The 12468-nt window shown below is 33.5% G+C and overlaps 1 non-coding gene across 1 annotated transcript; it reads left to right on the top strand.

Moving 5' to 3' along the window:
- The first annotated feature begins 3233 nt into the window (after positions 1 to 3233).
- LOC141682155 (small nucleolar RNA R71) lies at positions 3234 to 3340 on the top strand. The gene has a single exon (XR_012559557.1). It is a non-coding gene; the product is annotated as a small nucleolar RNA R71 (small nucleolar RNA).
- The last annotated feature ends 9128 nt before the right edge of the window (positions 3341 to 12468 follow it).

The following is a 12468-nucleotide window of genomic DNA, read 5'->3' on the forward strand; positions in this document are numbered from 1 at the left end:
TAGGCCCATACTAGAAGGATCATCTGACTTTTTCCTTGAGCCCATTCTGGGGTAAGCCCATCTGCCTTTTCCTAGGTCACTTCTGGAGCCCATCTGAGATTGTTATGGACCGTTATAACCATAGCTCTGATACCACTTGTTGGACTTGCTGAGCAGGCCTAACTCCACATTAGTATGATATTGTCCGTTTTGGGTCGAGCCCGCACTGGTTTGTTTTTGGGTCACTCCCAAAAGGTCTCATACTAATTGGAGTTATCTGGCTGCTTATATTCTAGCAAACTGCCCCTCCCATAAATGATGTGTGACAACTCCTAACACTACGTAGTTATAAAAGAAATTTGTAGTTGCGCGACAAATAAAACTTGAATACTTACATCATTTATAATTTAAGATACAGTTGGATTGGTTCCAGGCTCGTAATTACTCCCTCCATCTTATATTATATGTCTTGTTTTGACTATTAGGTAGTTAAATTAACCACACTTTGACCAACAATTAAGACAAATTTATATTTTATCTTAAAATACTGAAAAATACATTTTGAAGAGGATTAGATATATTTTCTAATGATGCAAGTATTGAAGTATGTTTAATTATAAATAAAGTGTAATTTACGGTTAAAATATAAAAAAATATTGACCATAGATTAGTCAAAACTAGACACTTAATATGAGATGGACGGAGTACAAACATGCTGCAAATCAATGAATACGGATTTTCGGATTCAGTGTAACAAAAAATTGAAATGAACACACAAAAAAGTTTAACATTTTGATTATAAAAAATTAAATGATTTTTACTTAATAACTAATTAATGCATCTAATCCTTTAGCTAAAATATCCATGTCACATTTCATAATTATAATTATAGAGATTATCTAAAAATATTATGTCTTTCAATGATTCAAAACCATTAGCTAAAATTTTAGATAATCCAGTAATATTGGTTATATTTATTGAATATCTGGAGACCTATAGCAATATGTCAAATTATTTGGTTACCGTATTAAAATAAAATATTCAATTTATAACAAACATAAATAATAATTACATAATATTTTTAAAATATAGCCAACGATTATAGCCAATTCTGCTGAAGTTCAATCTCTTACGAATTCAGTAAAATTTTAAATAATCAATATTTTAATTATTTAGCCAATCATTATAGCCAACAATCATTGAACATGCTCTTAATACCATCCTAGCTTATAACATGTGCGATGCACATACTGATTATAACATTTATAAATTTATTATTTTTATAAAAATAAATTATAAAAAATAACAATTATATATTATTGAGATTAATGAATTTGAAATATTTACGTATTATTTTTTATATGTATTATATTATTGAAAATTCAAAATTTAGATAGTTCAAATCTTAAAAAGTCATATGAATTGAATAATAGCAGAGAGCCAATACGAAACTGAGAGTCTTGAATAGCAATGGACCAGTCGTGTATGTGGATGATTTGGTATGTTTTTTAAAAATTATTTTTTTGGGGTTTTACTCATAAATAATCAATTTTTACATTTTTTTTGCAAAAATATTATCACTTTTTAAAAAAATTGCACAAATACATTCTGCAAAAATATTATACTATTTTACAAATCTTTTTAGAAGTTGGTAAAAGAGCAATCAATTTTAAAAAAGTTGTATCTTCGATAAATTTCCTTGCTTTTTTAAGTTTTTTCTTGATTTATTAATTATTTTGTTAGATTATAATTTAAATTACTAAAATTAATTTTAAAAGTGTTTGGTTTCCTACAAAATAGTTAAGAAAAAATTGAGTGCGATTATAAATTAAGTCAGATGATAATTAATAGAGTTTGTAGTTATATTAGATACATGATTTAATTATTTTCATTAGATTATATTTGTTTAAACTTTATTTTGAAAGGTGTAAACATACTTATCTATTTTGAAGATAGATAAGGGCATCAGATTGATGCTAGCTCCTAAATCACATAAACACTTGTCGAACGACAAGTTTCCGATGGTGCAAGGAATAGTGAAGCTTCCAGGATCTTTAAGCTTCGGAGGCAACTTCTGTTGCAGCACAGCACTGCATTCCTTCGTTAGAGCAACGGTCCCTAAGTCATCGAGCTTCACTTTCCAAGAGAGAATACCTTTCATAAACCTCGCATAGCTAGGCATCTGTTCAAGAGCTTCAACGAAAGGTATGTTGATATGAAGTTTCTTGAACACCTCCAAAAACTTCTGAAACTGCTTATACAACTTTTTCTTCTGCAGCCTCTTAGGAAAAGGAGGTGGAGGATAGATCTGCTTCTCCCTTGTATTACCCTGAGGAGGAGTGTGTTCCACAGTAGTCTTCCTTGGTTCCACCTCTACTTCCTTCTGCACTTCTTCTTCAGCCACAACTGCATTTTCTGAAACTTGAGAATTTTCAGGCTCTTCGTCTTACTAAATTTGGGGGCTTGCGACCTTTCCAGACCTTAAGATGATGGCATTCACCTGTTCTTCAACTTCCCTCTTGCCTGGATTTGTTTCTGTATTACTAGGAAGTGTTCCTGGTGGTCGATTCAATAAGGCATTAGCAATTTGCCCTATTTGGTTCTCCAGAATCTTGATAGAAACAACCTGGATTTGGCATATAAGAGCCTGGTTTTTGCACATAAGCCGCAACTCCTCCAATTCAGATTTTTCATTCGAAGATAGACATGCACCATGAGTTTGTTGTTTTGGTGTAATTTGTTGCTGAAAACCAGGAGGGTTGAATAGTCCAAACTGCTGGAACGGCTGTTGCATCGTATTCTGATTGTTGCTTCAGCTGACATTAGGATGATTCCAGTTATCAAGATGATAAGTGTCTGGAACTAGTTGTTGCGATCTCTGAAAGTTGCTCATAAACTGAGCTGAGTCACTAGATATAGTACATTCCTCTGTCACATGCGGACCTGCACACAGCTCACAAACACTAATTATCTGCTTAACACCATAGTTAGCCAGAGAATCGATCTTCATAGACAACGCCTTTAGTTGAGCAGTGATAGCCGTAGCTGTATCCACTTCAAGAACTCCTGCTACCTTGCCCTGTGGACATCTCTGGGTTGGATACTGATATTCATTAGCATCCATCAGTTCAATTAGATCATAAGCTTCGTCATAGCTCTTTGCCCATAATGCTCCGCCCGATGCTGCATCGAGCATGAGTCTGGACTGTGCTCCCAACCCATTATAAAAATAATCGATGATCATCCAATCAGGCATTCCATGATGAGGACACTTCCAAAGCATCTCCTTGTAGCGCTCACAAGCTTCACATAGCGATTCTCCCATTTGTTGCGCAAATTGAGTAATAGCATTCCTGAGTGCAGCTGTCTTCGCCATAGGGAAGAATTTAGTAAGAAACTTCTGAGCAAGATCTTCCCAAGTAGTAATCGAACCATCTGGTAGAGAGTGTAACCAGCTCTTAGCCTTGTCCCTCAGAGAGAATGGGAACAGTCTCAGCTTCACAGCATCTTCAGAAACACCGTTGAACTTCAAGGTGTCGCAGATCTCAATGAAATCCCTAATGTGCATATTGGGATCTTCAGTTGGAGAACCCCCAAACTGGATTGAATTATGCACCCATTGAATTATGCCAGGCTTGATCTCAAAGGTATTAGCTGTGATAGTTGGCCGGACAATGCTAGATTGAATGTCATTGATCTTGGGTTGAGAAAAATCCATCAAGGCTTTCGTTCGTGCTGCTGGATCTCCCATTGTACTGAGTACCTGAAACACAAACAAATAAATCGTGAGAGTAAAAGAGTCCGAGTCAGTGAATTTTAACGACCACTGATGACAAGCACATAAACTAAAAATTAACACCGAGTTCCCGGCAGCGGCGCCAAAAACTTGTTAGGGCGAAAACATGCGCTAATATTCACGCAAGTATACGCGTTCGCAAGTAGTATAAGATATAAAATCAGATTCGTTCCCACATAGACTAGTTTAGGTTAAGTTGAATTTATGCACCTATGCAACAATGTATGGTTATCGCTCAATATTAAGACAAATAACAAATTGGGTTTTTATTAAACTAAGATATTATACTAAATAACATTAACTAAGAGAATTGAGGTTGAATTACTATATATGACAAACATGGAATTCTAACTTCATTACTACTTCCTTCCAAGTCATTGTTCTTAACCTTAGCATGTAATGGTGATGACACTAATCAGATAACACGAAACTAGTAAACGCCAACTTTCATTGTACGAATACCCTACTACCAAGCATCCACAAAAGAGATAGAAGTTGAATAGACACTAATTATGCTTAGTCCTTATATGTCTATAAGAACTGAAAACATAACGGTTTAATGCTTAGTTGAACTGATGCAAGTCAAAGCACAGTTAGTTGAAGTTCTGAGCAATGCTGAGGACAAGCTGGTAACAGACTTTACAAGGAATCACTTTGGATTCAGATTGATCCAGTGATATTGGTAAAGCTATATGTACTGTAAGTTGTAGTTAGTTGTCTAAATAAACTCTCATTGCATTTGTACTTAAATGTTTTTGACATCATCAAATCTATTAACTTGTATATTTTTTCATAATTTACAAGTTGGGGGAGATTGTTAGATATATTTGTGATGTCATGTCTAATCTGATTTGTTTAGTTTCAGAACTTATTATCAGAATATCAGAACTTAACTGGAAATCATAACTTACTGAAGACAGGAAGTTATCAGAACTTAAGGCGTCAGAACTTATATCAGAACTTAAGTGCGGATACACTTCAGGGATGAAAAGCGGTTGATTCACATGAGAGGATCTGGATTAAACAAATAAAGATATGCATGGAGAGTTGGACAGCTAAAGGACTACAGAAGATAATATATGATTGATATATTTTAGGAAAAGATATATTTCATATCAATTAGAAGATATCTTGTAACTGTGTACTATATAAACACAGCTTAGGGTTTATACTATAAGTGTTATCATTCTCGAGAATATTATTTATTTTAACCCTAGCAGCTCTTAGTGATATCATACATCACTGAGAGAGTAGATTAACCTACTGTAACAGAGTTTGATATATTGAATAAACTTGTCTTCTGTTACATACTTGTGTTCATAATCGAATTGATTGTAGATACTATATTCAACCCCCTTATATAGTATCATTGAGGCCGAACATAAGCGATTTTCCTTACTAGCATCTTCAGTATTTCGTGGGAAAAACTTAAAGATTATATTGTATTGTATATATACATATATAAATTGTGCTTATATAATTTAAACTCTGCTCTTATATTTTGTGATATATTATGTTTAAATTACGGACCTTTTATTCTCTCGGCCAAATATTTTATAAGTGCAAACAGTTAAAGAATAAGTGTAACGTTCTCGATTTATAAAAGTCTACACACGACTATATTAAACGAGAAATTGGTTTATCAAAGATCTGAAAGCGATAACGCTTCATCAAGGACTTGATATATTTATTACTTCGAAAATAAGTTATATTATTCAAAATGAAGTAATACCAAGTATACTCTAACATTCATTTAATCTATAGAAAAGTATACATTAATATTATTTTAAAAATATTTGTATGTCATCCGGTCTAGTTAAGTATATTACTAGTCCAAATTCTTTTTATCTATAACGGGTATAGTTTCGTAGATATTGTCTTCTTCATTTTGCAGTGAAGTGAAGTATAGTGAGGTGATTCTCGTTCTAAGACCCAAGTCATAGACGTACTAACGGGGAGTTAGTAGTCTTCGCACCGTGAGGAAGAGGAAAGACCCAAGACCAACTACTAAGATCCAAGACCGGCAAAAGCTTATAAGGACAAAGACTACACCAAGGGTTCTACATCAACTTTGAAGAAATAACAGGGTGTTATTGTATAAGATAGGCTGTGTAGGTTTGTACATTTATTTTGAGGTGGTAACCCGGAGTTACGCGCCAAGACAGATATTTATGGGATTGTAAAGGTTTCTCCGCCTACATAAGGAGAAAGGTTATTTTAAGGGAAAAACTCGGGTCCTGGAGAGAAGCTCGGGGACTGGACGTAGGGGTGAGCGAATCTACTAGAGGTTGCGCCATCGCGAACCAGGATAAATCTCTCGTGTGGTATTTTATTCCTTGTCTTTTATTTTCGCATATATAATCTGCATCGGTAAAATATTTAAAACGAGATAAATATTTTTAAAACACCATAATAATTTTTAAAATTGGTAATTAAGCTATTCAACCCCCTTCTAGCTTAAAATAGCCCTTTTACGGGATCTAACAAAGTGTTATTCACCGGTAACCACTGACCATCTTCTTCTTCCTCAATTCCAAACCCGAATTCTGCAACCTCTCAAATTCAAAAAATGAGTATTTTTTCACCGTTCTCTGATTCATCTGATTTGGGAAAGCTAATCAAAGGCTCTACGGTGAAGATGGAAATGGATGGTTCGATGTGGACAGGTTTTGTGATCGATTCCAAGTACAGTCGGACGCTTGTTCTCATTATTACTCACGCGTTCTTTGTTGGGTGAGAGTGGTTAACCTGACAAGAGATTCAACAGTGTACTACGGTGCAGTTTCTTGACGATGCACATCATTATCCTTGTCGGGTTTTACGCTACTTGATGGCTTCCGACATGCTTGTGGTGACTGTTGACGATAAATCGACTTCGTTCAAGCTTATGTTTTCTCCTAGGCGGGAAAATAAAGAGCTTGTAGTCAACCACTTGATTTAAATAAAAGAACTATTAACATAGCTAATTTCATTAACACATAACAAACTAAAAATTGGGCTAAATAAGATGCATATCTTCCAGACTTAAATTTTGTTGCAGGTAGTGAGGATCACCGTTTCGAAGCACACTCTCGAGGTATTCGGCATGAATTACATAATGTGTTCCAGTTGCACGTAGTTTAAACGTTTCAATATGGTGCCGACCAAATCTCATACTTGACATAGACATTGTATATGCATTTTGCTGTTGTATCCGCATAGCTTTGTACAATACCACATTCCTCTTCGATTTGTTTCTCTTTATTTTTAGAAATATCATTGAAGGAACCATTGTGCCCTTAGTAGCAGGCTTCTTTTATTACATGGTGGTTTTGTCACGATACAGGGTTGATTTGATTGTCTCTTCTAATACGTGAGTTCAGATGATTCCTTAAACATTCAACTTCGGTACTTGTTTTGCTCTTTATCAAATAGGTGCTAGATTATCATATGGATCATAAAAAAATTACCTATTAAAAATACATTTTAAACCACAAATACATTTCGATATATTCACTTAAAGAGATTCTTTTTTAACGAAATCATTATCAACATTTAGCCTTTCTTATGACATTGTTGTCCATAAATAAAATTTCTATTACTTGAGTTTCGACTAACACTTTTATATTACTGCAACGGTAATATTAATAGTTATTAAAATTTTATTTATAATTTTTATATTATGAAAGCACGAAAATATTTTTAAGAACTTTAATGAATCTAATTCTCCTATTTTATCCAAACTACTTATATTTTTTAAGAAAAACTTGACCAATTTTTTTCTTAAGAACTAATTTTTCATTTTTAGTTAATTTTTTATATAAAACTATGGGGCCCTATAATTTTGAAGGCCATGTGCTGTGACTCACCCTGCGCTACCTCAGCGCCGCCCCTGATAGTTAAAACAATTTACTCATTACAATCGTTGTATCTTATACTCACAAGTGATTAGTAATTTTAACCAGCGTAAGTAGAATTACTAGAATAATTACGAGAACTTAAATAATTGATTGCTCATAAGTGGAGGTAAAAAGTGCGTAGAATTTTAGTAAAACGAAGATATTACTAGTCAAACTGCATATCTTTGAATGACATTCAGTATATAACTATAATGAAGTTTCTTCAAATTCACTATTATCACCATTGTATATCTGTGCTAAAATAATTGAAGTTTATAATGATCAGGTATCTCCTGGATCATTTGCTGATGAAAAAGATGAGCATCTTTGTGAAACAATTGCTACTCTGAATGGAACGCCAATAGAATCCTACAATCAGGTACGTGTAAGCATTGTCGTGAAAACCAGTGATAATGTTGTGCTTAATTTCTTTGACCATCTATTAGTTGAAATAAAAATAATATAGAAGCTCCATTAAAATGTAGAATAATTCCCCTTTTGCTGCCATTTTTTTGGTTTTAACATTTTACCCACATGCTTGTTCCTTTTTTTTCTTTGTAACATCATTCCACTCTTTGCAATGTTTTTTTTACAATTTTAGCCTCTGCTCCCCCAATGCCTAAAAAAGAAACCAGATTATGTCTGTGACAAATTTCTAAAGTCTTGTTAAATAATATGAAATGTTAGAAGTTGATCTTAAGTTGATTTGGGGGATGATAAATCTCACAAGTCTGCTTTTAACTTTGTGACTGGACTGAGCATTTTTTATACTTTAAAGTAGTGAACTCGGTAGTAGTTTGTCCCATTATTAGTTGTACTGTTCTGATTGTCATAAGGCATGTTTACCGTTAAGGATCGGATTGAAACATAAATGCATGATTGTCTTGATAAGGACAATAAATGAATGAACAATTCCAATGAGTGATGGATCAAACTTGATGTTATGTATGAGATATAATTTTGAATCTTAGATCTACAAAATTCTTGATAATAAATTCATTATTGTAGTTGTCGGCAACTGTTCGCACAAAACCACGAAAGCGTATGCGATCACTAGTAGTATAAGATTAAGTTAAGTTCGTTCCCATAGAGACTGGTTTAAACTGAATATGCAATTATGCAACAATGTATGGTTAATATTCACTGCTAAGATAAGTATCAATTTTGAGTTGATTAAATAATTAAAGTGATTATAGAAGCATGCATTAACTAAAAGAATAAAACTGATTTACTTATATGAGATCAAACATGGGATTCTAACTTCATTAAATACTTCATTCAGAGTTTATGCCTTTCATCTTAGCATGTGATGGTGAAGACAACTAATCAGATAACACGAAATTAGTATACGCTATCTTTCGATATACGTATACCCTACAACTAAACATCCACTAATAAGATAGAAGTTGAGCATACACCAATTATGCTTAAACCCTATATGCCTATAAGATTTGAAAACGTAACAGTTTAATGAGCAAGTTACCTATTGAGATTACATAGGGCAGCGTAAGATGGTTAAAATTACACTACGAATCATGCATGACAACATACATAAACCTATGCAAGCATGGCAAGTTCTAAACCCTTATATCCACTTTCGCTTCAATAAAGATTAACAAACGACTTAGATGTTAGCTACGCATCTAAGAAGAATAAGTACAACCATACTAGGAAATCATAAATAACCACACACTAACGATTTAGAACAATCAACTATTGAAATCGATAAATAAATCCGCTAGAACCCCATGACAATGATTAGTTCATGATCGAACACATCTTCATCATAGGTTACAATGAAAACATGATAATAAATAAGTTCAGAATACTACGAGATAATATAAAAGTACTAGGGTTTAGAACAAATCAAAAACAAGCATCCAAAAGTATCGCCTAAATCGAAGAATACAAAAGTGAAAACTAAAACTTCTTCTCCTTAGCCGTCTTGTGTGCTTTAGGTCTTCTCTGTGTTCTCCCTGGCTTTCTTCTTCTTAAAACGTCTTCTTTTCTTTATATATATATAGACCTGGGTGACCTGGACTCTCGCAATAACCAAATTATAATCAAATCAGGATTCTGCGGAATTTGGCTGGCGCGTGCGCGCTTGAACAGGCGCGGGCGCCCTCTGTATCTGAAAAATGGGGCGCGGGCGCGCTCCTTTGGGTTCGGGCGCGCCTGCTTTTTGTAAAATTTCTGTAGCTTTCTTCTTTTTGCGCTCCGTCCTTCCGTGATCTCTTATCAAAATACAATCATTTAAAAGCTCATTTCCACCTCTAACTATTTCCCTGCAACGACTCAACATAAAACACATCAAAAACACCAAATACTTGAGTCCAAAACACCAACTTAAGCCGATATGAAGCGTTCCAAGTAGATATAAAATCTATTTATCAGCAACAACCCGACAACATGATCCAAAGCCTGGATATTTGATGTAGTTATTGTGTTCTTTTGCAAAATAATCGTTCCCTTAACTAGTGGTATAATACTAAAATGAGCCATTCTCAAATAACTTATCCTTTTTTATCTTAATAGTATTCTGAATTATTGAGTGAAGTATCGCGAGCACTGACTGTATGTGGTGATTTGGGTGAACGTTTGACGGTATGTATAACAATTTTATAAAATTGGAGTTCATTCTTTGGGTTTTAGATTTATGATTTCATTGAATTTGAATCAGGTTGGCATTGATCCATTTGATCACAGTGGTGATCATATTATTGTTGTGGCTAATTACCTTGCAGTGGATGACATGTGTTTCTATGATTGGTATAAACATTTGAAATTTATTTTTTTCACGCAAACATATATTTTTAGTGATTATCTTATTCAAACTAAACACTTGTATGTGTTTGTTTCTTGATAGTATGATTATTTGTAATTTGGTTTATTTTTGTACTTGTGGCTCGTTGTAACATGTGTTTTTGTTATTGCTCTCAGTTGGCCTAAACTTGAAGCTGGTGAGTGGTATCTCAAGATTTTTGGATTCCAAGAAAATACATTGTTTTATCAGTGCCTTGGTGGGAACAACTAGATATGTGAACATGTTACTGGTATAATTTTGTTGTCTTTAATGTTAATACATAGGGGGTCATATATGCCATTAGTACAAGGGGTTATATGCTATTAGTACCTGGTTTTTTGGAGTTGGAACCAACATGGGAATGATATGTTTTCTCTTGATGTTGATATATAAGGGTTCTTAATCGGGTTATTTTTGAGCTGGGAAGAAAATGATGGTTTGTTCTCTTTGGATGTTAATATTAGTGGTTACTTGTAACATCCCGATATTTTATAATTATTTTTAGTTGAATTATTTAATTTAATTATTTATTAATGTCAGTGTGTTGTAGTTAAAATAGTTTTTGTAAGTTTATTTTTATTCTTATATTCAGAATATTGTTTTAAGGGTATTAGTTTAAAAAAAATAGTAAGGCTATTATTAAAAAAGAATGAGGATTCTAATAAAACAAAAAGAGGAAGAAGGAAGAAAGAGTTAGGGTTTGAAAAAAAAATAACAGAGAGAACAAAAGGAGATTACTTACGTTTTATGAAAAGAGCATAAGAGAGAAAGAGATGGAGAGGAGAGGAGAGAGTAAAATAGATAGTTAAGGAGGAAAAGAGAAGGCATGACAAGGAGAAATAGATGAACAACAAAGCTTGATCAGAGATTATGGATTTGGAGTTATAAGAAATTAGGGTTCTTGTGATTGGGGTTCTGAATTTATTGATTTTCATTCTCGGTTACTAAGATCTCGAGGTACGGATATTTTCGTTATACTATCAATCTTATTGTATTTAATCGGATTCTTGTGCCTCAGTTCTAGTAATCTGAATTCTTATAAAATTCGTAATTAATTCTCTGTTTATTAGATTGTTATGATTCTAGACTCGTTGGAAAGCTAATTTGATTATCTTTATTTTTCGTTCTTTGAGTTTTCTGAAATTATGCTGGTAAGTATCTTGAAATCTGTCTTTTCTATAATCTGGTGGGTTAAGTTCTGCTTGTACGTTCTCAGTTCCTAAATTCATAATAAATTGAAATTTTCTTCAAATATTATGAGCGATATCATTCTGGAAAGCTCTTTCGGATATCCGTATTTTGCTTTTACGTTCCGCTGCCATATTCCACAATTCAAAAGTCTTAAATTGTAAAATACTGAACTGATTAGGGGCTGGATTGTTCTGCAGTCCGTATTTATTTATTTTCTGAATTCATTACTTATTATTTTTTGACGTGCCTTATCATTATGGAAAGGTCTCTGAATTTCCTATAACTTTCGTGTTTCGCACTTTTCCATTTGAATTCGTCTTTATGCATTAATTTGAAACTCTTTGAAACTGATCAGATTTGACCTTATCAGTAATTAGTGATTTTGTGTGATGTTTAGTTCTATGATACTTGATTATATTGTTTTGAGGTTAATTTGATATATTGATATATGATTTTGGAGATATATGATTTTGGAGATATAAAATATTTGGGTGTGTGTTATTTGAGTATGTGTTTTGAGTTATTTATGTTATTTGTATGACTTGGGAGTTTGCAAGACATCCGTCGCGAGTGGATAATTACGTGCTTGGCACCTCCTATGCGGTGTAATTAAATTGTAAGGCGTGTCACCGATGTTGTGGGACATGTATAGCCATGGCTAGTAAGTTTATGATTTGGCCTTTTGGGTAGCATTTGCTTATTATCGTACAAGCCCCTGTAAGATATTGGGTAGCATTTGCTTTGTGTTGTGCAAGCCCCTATAAGTTTTGATAACTACATATTTCCGGATTACCGAAAATGTAGGACATCCTGTAAGTGTA

This window comes from Apium graveolens, chromosome 8 (genome assembly GCF_009905375.1).
Source record: "Apium graveolens cultivar Ventura chromosome 8, ASM990537v1, whole genome shotgun sequence".
NCBI lineage: Eukaryota > Viridiplantae > Streptophyta > Magnoliopsida > Apiales > Apiaceae > Apium > Apium graveolens.